This window comes from Bidens hawaiensis, unplaced genomic scaffold (genome assembly GCF_021521415.1).
Source record: "Bidens hawaiensis isolate Kalapana, Puna unplaced genomic scaffold, B.hawaiensis_p1.1 tig00023907_1, whole genome shotgun sequence".
Lineage (NCBI taxonomy): Eukaryota > Viridiplantae > Streptophyta > Magnoliopsida > Asterales > Asteraceae > Bidens > Bidens hawaiensis.
In genome coordinates this window covers 85,707-102,148 of record NW_027493762.1, presented here as the reverse complement: position 1 = coordinate 102,148, position 16,442 = coordinate 85,707, and the positions used below count along the sequence as shown (strand labels likewise).

General features: G+C 33.3%; 1 pseudogene; it reads right to left on the bottom strand.

The window, feature by feature from the left end:
- Positions 1–14,913: 14,913 nt before the first annotated feature.
- LOC143568314 (auxin-responsive protein SAUR32 pseudogene) lies at positions 14,914–15,240 on the bottom strand (annotated as a pseudogene).
- Between the last annotated feature and the right edge of the window lie 1,202 nt (positions 15,241–16,442).

The window sequence follows — 16,442 nt, the reverse complement described above, 5'->3', positions numbered from 1 at the left end:
TCAAAACTGTATATTTTGATGGGCATGTAGTAAACTGTAAAGGGGATATCATTAGTAGTAAGTTTCTTACCGAAGGTAAGTAATTCTTACAAATCCAAATCAACCGCGGGATCCGTTTACTTACCTGGAGAAACATACCAACGTGATAGAACCTATTAAGCGAAAGCATGCTATCCCAAACATCATATGTAAATACAAGTATATTTACATAAACGACTATAACTCTATCAAGGTTAAATTAGACTTATGGTCTGCTGATTATCAAGAAACATCATCAAGGTGTTTATGCAAACCTATTACAAATATAGGTTAACAGCATACTGACAGGAAAGGTTTCCAAACGACACCGAACTGACAATCACTGGTGAATACGTTAAACCTTTTACAGACTGAACAATTTTTACTCTTGTAGTAAATAGGTTGTTTATTGCAAAGAGTCAGATAAATGTTTGCATGAGATTAAATATCTCTAAAATCATTATGATACAAAATAGATAATAAAAAGCAACTCAGACCGAATACACATGTGTTTGGATTCATACATAACTGATCGATGGTTATACAAAACCAAGCCAGTCATAGCTGGTTCTCCAACTGTGCCACGTAGCTCGGGGAAGGCTGCCTCCAAACAAGGGCTATGCGATCCGGGGAACTCATGAATAGTGTGTGTAGGGTAGTGGTACAAATCCCAGGAATGACAGGCGCTGAGATTGTGAAACAAAAAACTATATTTGTATTTAACAACTTTTATAAATTATTTTACAGAGTCAGTCTACGTTTCACCAGCTCATCGTTGACATATTTTTCCCAACCAATGCAGGTAATTAAGCGCATGTCGCAATAGACTAGGATTAGGAGTCATGGAAATAGATACTCGCGATACAAGATAGCTCCATTTTAAATATAACCCTTGTAATAATATGAAACAATATTTTTTGTAACCGAATACTCGGGTGTTTAATTCCCCAGAAATTTTTCAATATAAATGAATATTTTATAGAAGTCTTCCGCTAAAATAAACCCGTAACTTTGATATATTTACAAAATATGTACCAACTAAGTGTCACACTTCTAGGCCCTGAGTCAGGGTGTGACAGATAGATGTTTTAATCTTTTATAAATAATATGTTTTTTTAAAATAAATGCTTTTTAGTTATTAAAATGGTTTTTAAAATAGAAAATGGTTAAAAAGACTAATTTGTCCTCTTGTGCAAGTTATATGACCAAATTTACCGACAAAACTAACTGGGTAGGACTAGGGGTGGCAAATGCGACCCATGGTTTGAATGAGTTGTAATAAAATGCATATAATGGGTCAGAATGGGTCAAACTAAAAAAAGAAAAGGACTGAAACGAGTCAAAACGGATTAACATTTCTTGAGTTTTTGATTTATATTAATCAAAAATGATATCCCTGACTTCAACATAGAACCCAAGATCCCTCTATCAAGGATATCAAAAAGGTTCTAATAAACAAGGAATGGCTAAGTCTTCATCGTGAACTCCGAATCCATCCACCTTAAACCATTCATTGTTTTGCAAACATAAAAAATAAATTATTCAAAAGATCACTACATGATAGGAAAAGTAAATTACTTAGTTACAACCAAGCCAATAAAAGGTTCACAACTTATTTAACTTTTTGCTGATATCTAGTATGCATACCTATTCAACTTATTATTATTTGTATGCTTTTAACCCTATAGAGATTTTAGTTTTTTACCGAGCCTAATTAGCTATCCCATGGTATTCACTTAATCTATTTTTCAAAGTAATCTATTTATTTCATACAAGTTTTTCAAAACGAGGATTAAATAAATGTTTGAATTTTAATAAAAAAACATATATTTGCATGAAAAATTTAAAAGTAGCTTGCATCCTAACAGGATATTTAAACTTGTTTCCTAACTACATAAAACTTTTGAGACTAGAAAATGTGTTTTACAAATTGTTTTCAAACAAATGCCAGAAAATGTTTTTTTGGGACAAACGAGTTTTTTTTTACGGAACGAGAAAAACAGAGGAAACGTTTTCGTTTTTTTTTAATATTTTAGTTTTTTATTTATATTTCGAGTTATGATTTTTTTAATAATTTATTTTGAATTTTTTAATAAGGAGTTTTTGAAATTGGCCAAAATGGGTTGAGATTTCCGAAACCCTCACTAAAATATTCAAAAAGCTAATTAAAAGAATCGTATCTTGAAATATAAATCAGAAACTAAAAAAGTAAAAAAAAAAATACTAAAAAGTTTCCTCTATTTTTCTCGTTTTATAAAAAAAAATGTCAACTTGTTTTGACCCATTTCAATCATTTTCTTTTTTTATTTTGACCCATTTTGACCCATTATATATATTTTATTACAACCAATTTAATCAATGGGTCACATTTGTCACCCCTAGCTAGGACTAAAGGATAAACAATGTTGAATTTGAAAACCTAAAGTACAAAAAAGGTCAATTTTGAAAACAAAGGACAATCGCTGAAATACGATATAAACATAAAGTACAATATTTGTAATTTTGTTTTATATTTATAGCTGTGCTCTAAGTTTAGGTCAGCGATGATCAATTTTGAACTGCAAGAGCATTTCAAACACATTCATAAACCGTCACATCAGCTTTAAATTATATTCCAAAGTTTGTTTAAAAAACTTATTTTTTCTACATCACCAAACATCTACAAGCACTATTAAGAATTATTATAAGTCTATATCTGAAATATATATAAAGGAAACCTTTAAAAGCTCTCTGGTTGCTCACTAAATTTTCTTAAGTCATTAGATTGCTTTATTTATAAATGGAGACCTCTCATGCCTTTGGCCCGAATTCATAGGTATGGGTCTCACCAAACTCAGATAGCCCTTAAACGGGTTATAGCATCTCATTAAATTAAATTAATCTCAACAAATATTTGATATGAAAATCTTATAATATAGGGATATACTAAAAATTACTTAATTTATTTAAAGAAAGATGTTATTTATAATTAAGAAACAATTTTATAGTAAAAAAAATAAGCGGGTCACGGGTCTCACCAAACCCAGATAGTTTTTAAATCGGGTTACAACATCTCATTTATTGGTGAAACCCTTTCATCATCAAACCCTAAGTATATTATTAACTTTATTACAATAAATAAACTTAAAATCCAAAAAAATATATAAATATTAGAAACGAATAATGTAAAACAACCCCGTAATACGGGGGATAAAAGCTACTAAATTTTATGTGTATATGATAGAGGAGGGACCCATATGGTTGGTTTTTGAGAGGTTTGCAAATCCAGACTTTAGCTACAAACCTCATATTATCTAATTTGTATAAATGAGAATTTGGTGCCAAAAAGTATATTAATTTTATTTTTGTATATATTGTAATGATTTTGTCTCTTTGCATAACCCTTGGTGTTGGTTGGGTGGTTGTGTTGAAAAGGTTAATTGTTTGGTCTCTTTGGGACTCGAGTTCAAATCTTTGTTGGTGCAAACATCAGGTGTCTCTTTTTTGTTTTTTTTTTAAGTTTGTTATGTATGTGGTTTTTTAATATGTGAGAATGGTTGTCTTTCAACATTATATTTGGTGTTGGCCAGATGGTTGTGTTGTTAAGTGAAACTGACCAAATTTGATCATCATATTTTGTTTTAGTTCCGGTATTTGTTGGGTCGTAGTTTATGGTTTATGCTTTGTGTATTTGGGCATTAGTTGGGCTTTTGTATGTAAACCGAGATCATTTGATCTCGGTGAGTTTTAGCTTGTTTTGGGCCTAGTTGGTAGTCTATATATAGGATATGTGTTTAGATTTTAGGGTTTGTTCAAGTTTATCTTTCACCCGTGTAAGTTGTTAAGGGCTTAAGCATCCGACGTATTATACGTGTGTTTTGAAGCTTATTCCTCGTGATTGTTTGTGCTTGTGTTTGTAGCATAGAATCGGCTTGGTGATTAGTTTCCGCCTAATCATTGAGTTACTTGATATCACATTGAAAGATCCTTTCTCGGGACTTACAATTGGTATCAGAGCTTATTGACCTATTCTAGGCTGTTGACGGTGATATTAAGGATTCTACCGGTGATTCACGGGTGTGTTTTTCCACTTATATTTTCCTTACACACATTATCCGCTAAGTAGTAGCCCATGTTTAGCCTTTCCCCGTGTTTTTTTCTATTTCACCATATTTTTATCGCCACTTAGCCATATAGCCTTTTATATTTTCACCCATTTTTAGTTAGAAATCCGGTTCGGCTAAATTAGTTAGTTTATTTTTGTATTTCTTTCATGTTGTATTTTGTTCACTTGGGAAAGCACAATGCTATCTTCCAAGTTTGTATGTAAAGTTTATAAGTTGGCAAAAAAAAAGAAAAAAGAAAAAAAAAAACCTTATAAGAAAAGAAGAGAAAATACGAAGTTAGTTCATCATATATTAGGTGAAACATGATTTTAAAGAGCAATTTTTGGTTTCATTAGCTCTCGGCCCGTTTAAACCATTTGGTTTAATTAGTTAGATTTTGTTTTATAGCTAACTTAGTTCCGGATTTTCTAACCGTTTAGCCACTTTTCCCAAAAATTCCTTACCCTAACCTTAAGCCAAGTTACAACCCTCGAGTACTCGTGTTTTATGCCATGTATGTGTCGGTTTGATTTGACCCTTGAACAAGCCTATGCCTTGCTTAGTCGTCGTCTTGGCATCGAGTGTTCTCAACATGCACCATTACACGCATGATCACTAAATATAGCCGAGTGTATGAGTGAACATTGTAAGGTTTGCAAGGTAGGAATGTGATAATGGTTTATAATGCTCTTTTAACTATATCTTCATCTTCACTAGGCTTGTTTGGACATACATATAAAATGCTTGCTTGATCTATTAAAGATGTGAATTATTATTGCTTGCGGGTTATTATTGACTTGGAATTTGTTTCATTTACTTGAGGACAAGCAAAGTTCAAGTGTGGGGATGTTTGATGTAACACAAAGTGTACATCTTATTACACCAAATTTTCCTCATATTTTAGCCGAACTCCATGCGAATTCATTGTTTTTTGTACTTATTTGGGTTATTTGTGAATTTGCAGGTCCGGGCGCCCGCCCGACAAAGAAGACATGAAAAGAGGGCGTTTCGTGGACAAAATCAGCAATCTGCCAATCCCGCACGACCGTGTAAGACCATGCACAACCATGCTTTCCGAATATTTTACCAATGCAAGCCAGTCAGGGTCCAATGCCACAAAATTCAAAAGTGCACGACGGTGCATGACCGTGCAAGACCATGCACAACCGTGCGTGACCGTGCCAATGACCATGCCAAAACAGAGAAATATGACCTTTTGGTCAGACTAAAGCAGGGAGTTGACTTTCCACTTATATGCACGACCGTGCATGCCCGTGCATGGCCCGTGCTAGACGTCCAGAAGGCATAAATACACCTCCATTTCAAGTGTGGAGCCTTAGGGGAATTCTCTGAAATTGCTGGAAATTTATTGTATGTGTTCTATAGAGAATTCAAGGCTTCCATCTTGTGTGATCATCCTTGCAAGTAGCAATCATCATTCATCTTATTTTGCAATTTCTTGTTCTTAACAATGTTTTGTAAGACTACTTTGATTTTGTTTGTTGTATCAAGCCTTATGGGCTAATACTTTTGTTACTTAGATTATGTTGAAGCTTTTACTTATGTGATATTTATCTATGCATGATTTTGGCAAGTTGGTATTCTTCAAGTTTATGATATGTTCTTGAATAGAGTTTAATGGTTGAATGCTTGTTTTAATTCCTAGTCTTGTTAGTTTGATAGATACTTGACCATAATATGTTGTAAAACTATGTGATGAGTATTTGTTTATGAACTTAGCTTATGTATGCATACTTTGTTCATATCACTAAGTTAGGAATGACTAGTGGAAATTAATTTGTTTATGAATTTTAACAAGCATGAAACCTATCATTTGATATTGGAAAATTGTATGGTGATAACATGATTCTTTGAGTTGGTTGATGTTTGCTAGAGATTAAGGCCATAATCCTTAGTTTATATTTTGTTAATTTAAAAGATTCATGTGTTTAACTAGTGTTCTTGAGCTTGTCTATTTTACATGATTTTAGGTGGTTAGTTTGTTGTTACCATGCTAGCTTTCCTTTAATTATGAGATTAGGTAGTTTTGACAAACTTACTAATCTATGGTTATTATCTTGAAAAACACCCATCATGATGTTGTGTTGTTAGTATTAGGTTGTCTTGATTGGAATTTGATATTGATGCTTAATACATGATGTTTGCCATTATCATTGTCATTTTGTCACTAAGTTTAAGTGGATGCATAGTCTAAGTAGCCTTGTTTGGATTGATTGTTAGTTGTATTTTATTTGCTTTGTTATTGTTATATGTTAGTTTAGTAATTTGAAAAATCAATTTGATTGCTTGTTTGGTTAAATTAATTACAAAGATTTATTATCAAAAGTTCGCCGTGTCCATGGATTGGCACTCGGTTCTTACCGATACTTTGCTACAAACGATATGTACACTTGCCTTTCGTGTGTGGTTTGGGTGTTGGTGTAAACCATTTTTAAAACCCGATTTGCGTGAAACTTTTATTAAATTTATATATATATATATATATATATATATATATATTCGCACACGTCACAGCTCATCTGATTTAAATCTTAACCTTATCTTATTCACATTTGGAACTCATTCGGTTCGGATATGAACTACATTCGATTCGGATCTGAAATCCATTTGACTCGGTTCTAAACTCTGTCCCATTCGGATCTGAACTCCGTCCAATTCAGATATGAAATTCGTCCGATTTGAATCTAAATTCCATCCGATTCAAATCTGAACTCCATCCATCTGAAGTCTATCCGATTCGGATCTGAACTCCATCTGATTTGCATCTGAACCCCATTTGAACATTTTCTTTCTCTAAAAGGCTATGTAAGGGTTAAAACCCTAAATCTGAAGATCTCTCTAAATCTTTTTGGGAGACGAATTTTGGAGCTCCATTCCAACATCACACAGCTTCCAAATCATAGTTTCGTCAATGGATTCAATATCTAAATCAACCATTGGAGCGTTCGTAATGAAGATGCAAGGCTAAACCACTCGTGGCTACTTCAGGTGTAGGGTCTTTGTGTTATCTGGTTACTTTATGTTTTTTTTACATGTGTTTCGATTGAGTTTTGGTTACGCTTCCGTTTAATTGAACCTTTGCATTTGTGTTGAGTGATTAAACAATTGTTGCTCTGGAATTTTTAGTTATCATCAATTATTTGGTTTGCATTCATTAATATTTAAGATTAAGTTCTTATCGTCATTGAACCGCTTACAATTAGTCATTGATCTATTTTAAGTTTTATGTTAACGAACTGGTAATTAGGTAGACCATGTTCAGTTGTGTCAATTCATCGAATTATGTGAATCATCGCAACCAAATTATAGTGCCTAGTAATTATTTATCAATCTTAACTGAAGAGTCATGTCTATGTGATTATCCAAATGTTAAGAGTTATAATTGTTCAATTTATTAAATTATCCAAACCTGAAGTGTTATCATCCTAATTTCTCTAATTGTTTTATAACCATAAGCAATTTTGTTTTCATTAAACAAATCAACATTTAAATTGCTTAAGATCGTTTGTCCGCCTTAGTATGATTAATCAATTAACAAATAATGAACTTGATTGACACTTTCCATTGCTGTTGATTCTACACCTTACTTGTCCTTGCTAGTATAGGTAGTTTTAAAAATATTTTTTATTGACCTAACGGCATCGATCCCTGTTCGTCATTGTAACGAAATTGGAAGTGAAACGCCATGGAATTATGGTGGAATTTGGATGGTGGATTTATTTGGTCATCAATAATCTTGGTCAAAACCATAATTTGATCCAATTTATTAGGTTAGGTCTCATTAAAAAATCTTATGGTCTATTGGGCCACTTAGGCCTATTTGGACCAACTAGGCCAACTTAGACCGATTTAACCCGACTAGACCCGATTTGTACCTAGAGGTCCGACTAGCCATAGTCTATGCATTTGAGAACTGCCTAGTGCCTAGGCTTTGATTAATTGAGGCTACGCCGATTTTTACAGCATTAATTATTCCTAGGTAACTTCATGTTTTTATTTAACTAAAAAAAATAGCATTTTAAGTCAATTCCCTCAGATTTTAAAAGCTATATTTGTTTGAACTATTGCCATTAATATGTCAATGAGCCGGTGATGAAGTGATAAGGGAGAGACTCGATGTTTGAACTATTGCCATTAATATGTCAATGAGAGACTGGAGGAATAAGAGGTTTTTACTAATTGAATCATTGAACTGGACATGTTTTATCTCACCATACTGTCGTGCTTTCGGGCGAGTATTCACGAATGTTGGCCTTAGTTGAGGGCTTTTCCCGAATCAAAAGATAAGTGTATCCTGATATGGTGAACTTAACCAGTAACCTATTTGAAAGATTAATTTGCTATTAAAAAAAATTGTCACTAGTAGTATAATAAAGAGTATAAAACATATTGTCATATTACAAAAAGGTGATGTAATTGAAGTTTTAATTACAAAAGGAACTCTTTCTTACATCCTAACCACACTTTTATGTGATTTTATTTTGTAACAAGTTTGAATCTAACATAGACTTCCGTTAAACATTGTAATGTTGCCATTTTAGTTTACTCAAAATAACATAAAAAAAACTCATTCTTCAAATTTAAATGTTGGTGACATCGTTTTGGTTCGCGTCTTGTTAAGCAACTCTACACTCCATGAATAACAATGTGCGGCACATTTGCTCTTCCCTTGTCGAAAATTGTTGCTCGAGAAGATGTGGAGCAAAATCAATGTCAACGGCGTTCTGATTTGTTTTTTATGTTTTATTATTAATTTGAGTAAATCGTACAAACCCTCCTTTAAGTTTGTAAAATGGTTAAGTGAAAGTTAATACTAAAATCAAACTTGCCAAAAAAATTATATAACTTATTAACTTAAGCATGCACGTTTTTAAAATTAGACCTTAAAATTATGGATAGAGAGGATCATGAAATAAATATGATGTAATCTATATCTATAAAACATTTAGAATGGACAAAATGGTCATTTGCTTATGACTTCCGGCGACTTTCCTTTAAACCATCTTCAATTCAATTAATTGTCGTTTCATCTTTCAACAAAATCCAATGGACTTAAGATTTCGGCTGTTGTTCTTGAATTCGTCCTTACACTGCCAACCGATTCACAATCATGATTTACAAGTTCTACTTGACAGACAAATTAAGAGGTAAATAGATTAAAGCCCCAATTCATAGGGTTTCTTATTTCGATTGATTTCCTGATTTGGTAGATGATTTTAGGGTTTTTGACTTTCTATCTGGTTCTTAAAATGCATCACTAGAAATAACCCGGGTAGCACAATTTGGTTGGGTGTACGTCCCCAGCGTTGACGCAATCCACAATCCTCTTGTTTGAGTTCGGTTGTTTTGATAGTATTGTAAGCGTGACAAGCAATCAATCTTTCACCTAATTTCAATAGTTTTCGGTTCAATTCCTGTTATCTAATTCAATTTTAAATACAGGGAGGGATGATTAAATTTCTAGCTTTGGAGCTTGCAAGACACACTCTTGATACTCGGGTATAATCTTTAAAGTCTAACATGATTAAAAAGTTATATTTTTTAGGCATATATCAATCTCAAGTTACTTTTTTTCGATAAATGTTTATTCATGTTTAATTAATAGGCGAAAGAGTTAGAAATGGAAATTCATCCTGTGCTTGATGAACTTGCAAAATTTATTGCTCTCAATCTTGAACCTGTTCGTAGATTCAAAGGTCACTTTTTAGCCTTGACTCAACAGGTGCAAAAGGTACGCGTAAATATGATTAATTGATTTTTATTACAAAACTTAAATACCTATCTTTAAAAGAAACAAAGAAGCTTTCAGGTATGGGATGAAATGGAGTATCTAATGAATGATGTGGTGATATGGCTGAGAAACATAGATCAACTTAGAGATGTTGGTGGAAGCCTTTTTTTGTTGGAATCAATAGCGCTCTTAATAAGTTGCTTTCGATAAGACGCTAAACGAATAAAAGATTTAAATCTTGTTAGTTCATAGTGTATAAAACCAATTTTATACATGCAAAACCCAAACCCGGATCCAAATACGAAATACATACTATCAAACACATGCATGTCACTATAAGTTCATGCATGTTAAACTACCTTTCAAGTAACCAAAAGGTGTGAAAAGGATGATGAAAAGGTAGGCTAGAACTTCAATGGGAGTTCCTCAAGCTTGCATACCCCAAGCTTTCAACAATACACCTTTGTTTAGCTAGGATTCACTTGAAAAACCAACTCCTCCTTGATGTTCTTCCTTGTGGCCGAAATTTTTGAGAGAAAAGGAAGAGAGGAGTAAATTTTCTTGGTTACTTGTGTATATCTTTATGAGAGAATGAAAGAAAGAAACAAAATCAAATCTTTCAAATTTGCACCTCACTTCGCACCAATGCAAAACATTGCATGTCTCCACCAAGGGAGTTATAATAATATAATAATAGAAGAGAAAGAGAGTGACGGGGGGCTTTCCCTTTTCATTCTAATTATATTAATTTTTTTTTTCTTTCTAAATTTATATATATATCCATATATATATATATATATATTTTCATGTATTATAACTTATGTTAGGTTATAACACATTATAAGTAACATGCTAGGTAATTAGTTTTACATATTGTTATTTAACCAACTTAAATAACACTATGTAATGTTCTCTCAAAATATAAATCATCCATATGATTTATTCTTTTCACAAGTACAATGTATTTAGAAACCCCATTCCAACTAACGCAAGTGTTAATATTTATTTACTTACGATCATATCATATATATAAACAAATATTATCGGTGTTTGTCTAGCTTGCTATTGGGTATGACCCGACTTGGATCATAACGTACTAGCCACATCAATAATAATATGTGTATTGGGCAGACCGAGTCTAACACTTTTTAAAATTAATATGGTTTTGACGTAATTTATAAATACTTAGAATTTATGTTGTATTATATCATTTAGGATTGCATTAATCGAACCGATGTAGAGTTCTCGCTGTGTCCCTGTTGCAAAGTGCAAGTTGTGTATCGGCCGAGTTTCAGACAGTTGCTTTTTTTAATCGACGACTGGAAACCTAAGGTATTTAGAATTTGTTAGCATCACTATAATTTCTTTTTAATTTTCTAATACATGTTTATATATTACAGTTGCTTTATGAACCATAGGGTTAGTTGTTACTGGTTCGTAACACAACATACTTTCACACCAGTCAAACCCTCACCGAACCGGTTTTAGCCTGGTTAAAACCGAACCAAACTGCTTTCAACATGGTAAAACCTATACCGAACAGATACATTTGATGAAATAGCAGCGTGCCAGATACATTTGATGAAATAGCCAGAGAGGATGAAGAAAAAAGGAACAAACATCGTCTAAAAGTAGTTTAAACGAAACAGATAAAATGGGCCGAACTTTTTTAGTGGGTTGAAACTCCAAGCACTAACACTGAATGAAATGTTTACGATGCAATAATTAAATTTCTTTTTTCTTTAACAAATTTTACAGCTATGTGGGACGAATTAACTCTTCAGAGTTTAGACGTTGATGGCAAAATTTGTGGTCCAGCATGTGTGACTACCTAAAGATATATTTATTCAATGTTAGATTATGTTGTTATTATCATTAATATTGATATTATCATTTTTGTTATTATTATTATTATTATTATTATTATTATTATTATAAATAACATGGTTTCGTGTAGGGAACAAAATGTGACATTAGAGATGGGACTGCTGTTCATAATTTAGTTAAATATGCACAAGGCAGTCTCCAATACATTGATACATGGGTACTTGGAGCTTACATTATTTTCTTAATTGACAACAATGATTATGATGAAAGTTAATAATTGTAATAAAATTTTGATGAATGCAGATTACCCTTGCAGGATTAAATGCATATAGTTATAAACAACGAAGGCTTTAGATGAGGATCTAATGTGAGCCTTTTAATACTGTTTACTTTCAACATTAATTAAATTTTATCTTTGTTAGTTGACAAGTAAATTTTAGTTTTGGTTTACAAGAAGTTGTAACTAAAAACACACTTGGTTTGATGATTTGCTACAGGGAGGTATTAATTCTTTTCGTACACATGTCCAACTGCCATTGGTTGCAAATTTTCTTCTTTGGTTGCATTATTATACACAAAGAAAATGTTGCTAAACTAGCCTAGAGGCGGCCATATATTCAATATTATTGGAGCCGGTTCAGATGGAAGACCAGCTTCTAGCCTGCAGGTGTGTGTTTTTATTTCCTTTTGCTTATGGTTTTGAAAGTTTCAATTATCCTATGTAAAAGATACACTGTAAAGCATAAGTAATTTGTTTATCTTTTGTTTGTTTAGGTATGCTGCATATGGGCCAACCAAACGCAGTGTGGTGCGTTCATCGAAATCATTACCCGCAACAATTATTCTTAATGAAACTTTTGGAAAGTTTCATTTGTTTCCAAATATGGATTTGATGAGCATAAATTAAAATCCTCTGCAGACATTGACTAATATGATGTCATTGTGTAATTGTTGAGTTCTTTGGTGCAGAGTTGATGGAAATATAACTTTTGCCCAAAAGGATGGGTCTTTTTTTCCTTCTTTGGTTGCACATGTGTACAGCTTTTGGTGATTTAATTTTGGGTTTATGTGTAGTAAAAATTAATGTCAATTCATGTTTGTTTTGTAACGGGTCGTTTAGTAGTACTGTTCAAGTGGGTCTTGTTCGGGGCCTCGGGCTAAAAGATTCTCTTTACGCGTCTAATTTTCATGTTATGTTGGTGTTTATTATCTATATACATTTTTCATTATATACTACCCGCTCATTTTATAGTTTTTGGCTCTTCAAAATAAAAAACCTTTTACTGGTTGTACTTGCAAGCTACATGGTTGTTTTAGGTTGTTACGCTAATTCTTTGCTTTATATGAAGAGACTCATTTAGATGTTAAATCAATCCATATTGCCTTATGTTTCGGTTTATTTTTTATTGGGCTTTTGTATTTTCCCTCAAAATGAAAACAAACATCATAAATGAATGGAAGCAGCCGTGACAGTAGCGGAGCCTAGAGATGTACAATAAAACCGCTTTGGGATCGGCTCTATGCAAACCAAACCGAACCAGTTTGACAATAAAACCGGTTTCACGGTTTCACCCAAACCACCGGTTCTGGAACCGGTTCCCCTTATGATCTACCAAACTAATTTTAAAACCGGACCGGTTTGAGAAAAATTTGGTTTAAACCGGTTAAAGCCGGTTTTAAACCGGTTCTAAACCAAACCGAGCCGAACCAACTTGCACCAGGTCAACCTCTCTTGCTCCTAACCGGTTTTGACTAGTTGATGATTCCTCATCTCTTACACACCATGAAAAACGATATGAAGTGACATTTGTTTTGGTATGCTTTGTGGCCTCTATCATCGGTAAAAATAAATTTTATGTTATCTTTATTAATCAAAATGTAAGTGTATTTCCCTTTAATTTTTTTTAATTTAATTTAAATTTACAATTACCATTATAACATGTTCTAACATTAATGTTTGTGATATATGTACTGAAAATATGATTAATATTGTGTTATATGTAATGAAAATATGATTGGTATTGTGTTTTAAGTATTAATGTTCCGTTGCAATGCGCTGATAATGATAATTTCAATTACTTTTACTATAACCTATTTTATTAACTAATATTTCACAAAACACGATGCACCCAATATATGCACACGATATTTTATTGCGCACCTCCCCCCCCCCCCCCCCTCGCAGCAATGCGCGGACACTTCTGCTAGTAAGACTAATAGCTATTGTATACTCAAGTGTAATGATTTTACTAAAATAGCTCAAAAACGACGGCAAGTTATCGTCACATAAGCCAAAATGGTTCCGCTTCCACTAACTGCATTCATTAAAGTGCGTACCAGTTTATATGAAAAATAAAAATAAAAATAAAATATAGAAAAAAAAGAAAGAGAGCTACATGAATATAGCCCTCACGTATCCTGCACCTGACGCTTGTATCTTGTTCGCCTAACCCAAGACCCGAAATGTCCCATTGGTACATTGTTGACTCCTAAATGGACGGCGGTGGCGTTAACCCATTACGCATAATCCTAACAGCTAGGACATATAATTGTAGCCCTCACATACCCGGCGCCTGACGCTTGTATCTTGTTCACCCCACCCAAGACCCAAAATGCCCCATTGGTACATTGTTCACTCCTAAATGGGCGGCGATGGCGTTAATCCATTACACATAATCCTAACAACTAGGAAATATAGTTGCAGCCCTCACGTACCCGGCGCCTGACGCTTGTATCTTGTTCGCCCCACCCAAGACCCAAAATGCCCCATTGGTACATTGTTCACTCCTAAATGGGCGGCGATGGCGTTAACCCATTACACATAATCCTAACATCTAGAAAATATAATTGTTGAACCGTAAACACTATCAACGACGGTACTAATTCTTTCAATAAAAAAATAATATAAATCCTAAAAATAAATGATTATTAAATTAACTTTCAAGAAAAAACATAACATAACATAATTATTAAATCCTAAAGTACTTTTATCGATTAATTAAAGATGGATTATATATAGATTATGTTATATACTATTTAAATAATAAACATCCACTTGGAGGGACACCTATATATATTATCCATTAATCATCTACAAACCAATTCACACATTCAGAAGATGGTAATAGCCAAAGTAAGTGACAAAAACCAGTTAACATTTGAAGAAAAGATTACACTTCATGGAAAGATGGGTGATCATACAACCACATGCTGAGAAGTCTACATTTATATCTAGCTAGCCCAAACCCTAAAGCACCCAAAATGTTGGTGTGGATGTTTATGATCCATGATATGACCGACGACGGTGCGAAAGTGGTGGACGTTGCAAGGGATAGCGATGGTGCCTGGCTGTTCGAACCCGTACTCGTCTTCGGCCACTTTCAACAGCTGCTTGAACAACGGGTGGTTGAACCATATTACCGGAACAACAAACCTTTGTTGCCCGCCATCTACTTCGCCAACTTTCACGGCCAAATAACCCTCTGGCACCGGCTTTTGCGGCTTATTCTTCCGTCCACGGTTGGAGGTGGCGGTTGCGGTTACGGGAACGGTGCCCATTGACAATGGTTTGGTGAGAAATACGTACAATAAAATGAAACTGAATGGGTACGTACGTAAGAACTAAAGTGTCTTCGATGCGGTCGAGGTTAAGATGCAAAGGAGGTGAATTGCAAAGGAAATGGATTACACGTGGATCATGGTTTCAAGATACGTGGATGATTAAAGCTAGCTATCCATATGCATATTACCCATGTATTTGATTTCTCTTTTGAGTATATATTTTCAATTTTGTTTCCCTATTTGTCTACTAATTACCGACAAACATGTGAAATTTAAAATCAACAACAATCTAGTATCCACTAATAATAATTATTATTACTATTATTATTTTTGAACGAGTATATACTTACTTTTTTTTTAACTCTGAAATTTTATAAAGCATTGATCAGTGGGAAGCTATATCAGCAGAAAAAAAAAATAGTACAAGAAAAGCGTGAGATTATTTATTCACTCTGTCCAAGAAACCTTACATTTATTTTTCATACTCGAGAACCAATAGACTTACATAAAACCAAATCATTCAAAAGCTTCCAAATAGCCCACCAAGTCACATATATAATCGAACCTACAACTTCTTTCTTAGCATACTTAACGAAGAGTTGTTGATCCAATTCATTTAATCTGAAGGAAATTTTGAAATTGGTAAATTCACTTCAAGCCACCTTTCAATCAAAATCCAAATGTTCTTCGCCTTGTTACAATCACCAAACACATGAAGAGCAGCATTTGTTTCGTCATTAAATGAGTATATACTTACTGCTATCTCAAATAACTTAAAAACGCTCACTCAACTGTCACATATTTTTAGCAATTCTTTCCTACTATTTTATCTCTAACACACTACAAAAAAAGGTCATTTAGAGGCACACATTTTTAATGACTTTCATATTTTTGTCACTAATTTAGGTTTTTAATGGCACCGCAACTTTTGCTTCTAAGACATGTTTAGTAAACTTATTTTTAATGTCACTGATTTATGATTTTCGTGATACTTTGCGTATGCCATTAAAAATCTAGTGTCACATTTTTAATGGCACAAAAAAAGTACCACTAAAAGTTCAAAAATTTGAAGTGGCTGCACAAGAAAAAGTGCCACTAAAGTATAAAGGTTCGTAGTGGCAGAAAAAATAAAAGTGCCACAAAAAGTTGTAAGTTCGCAGTCGCAGACGAAAAAAAGTGCAACTAAATTGAAAATATTT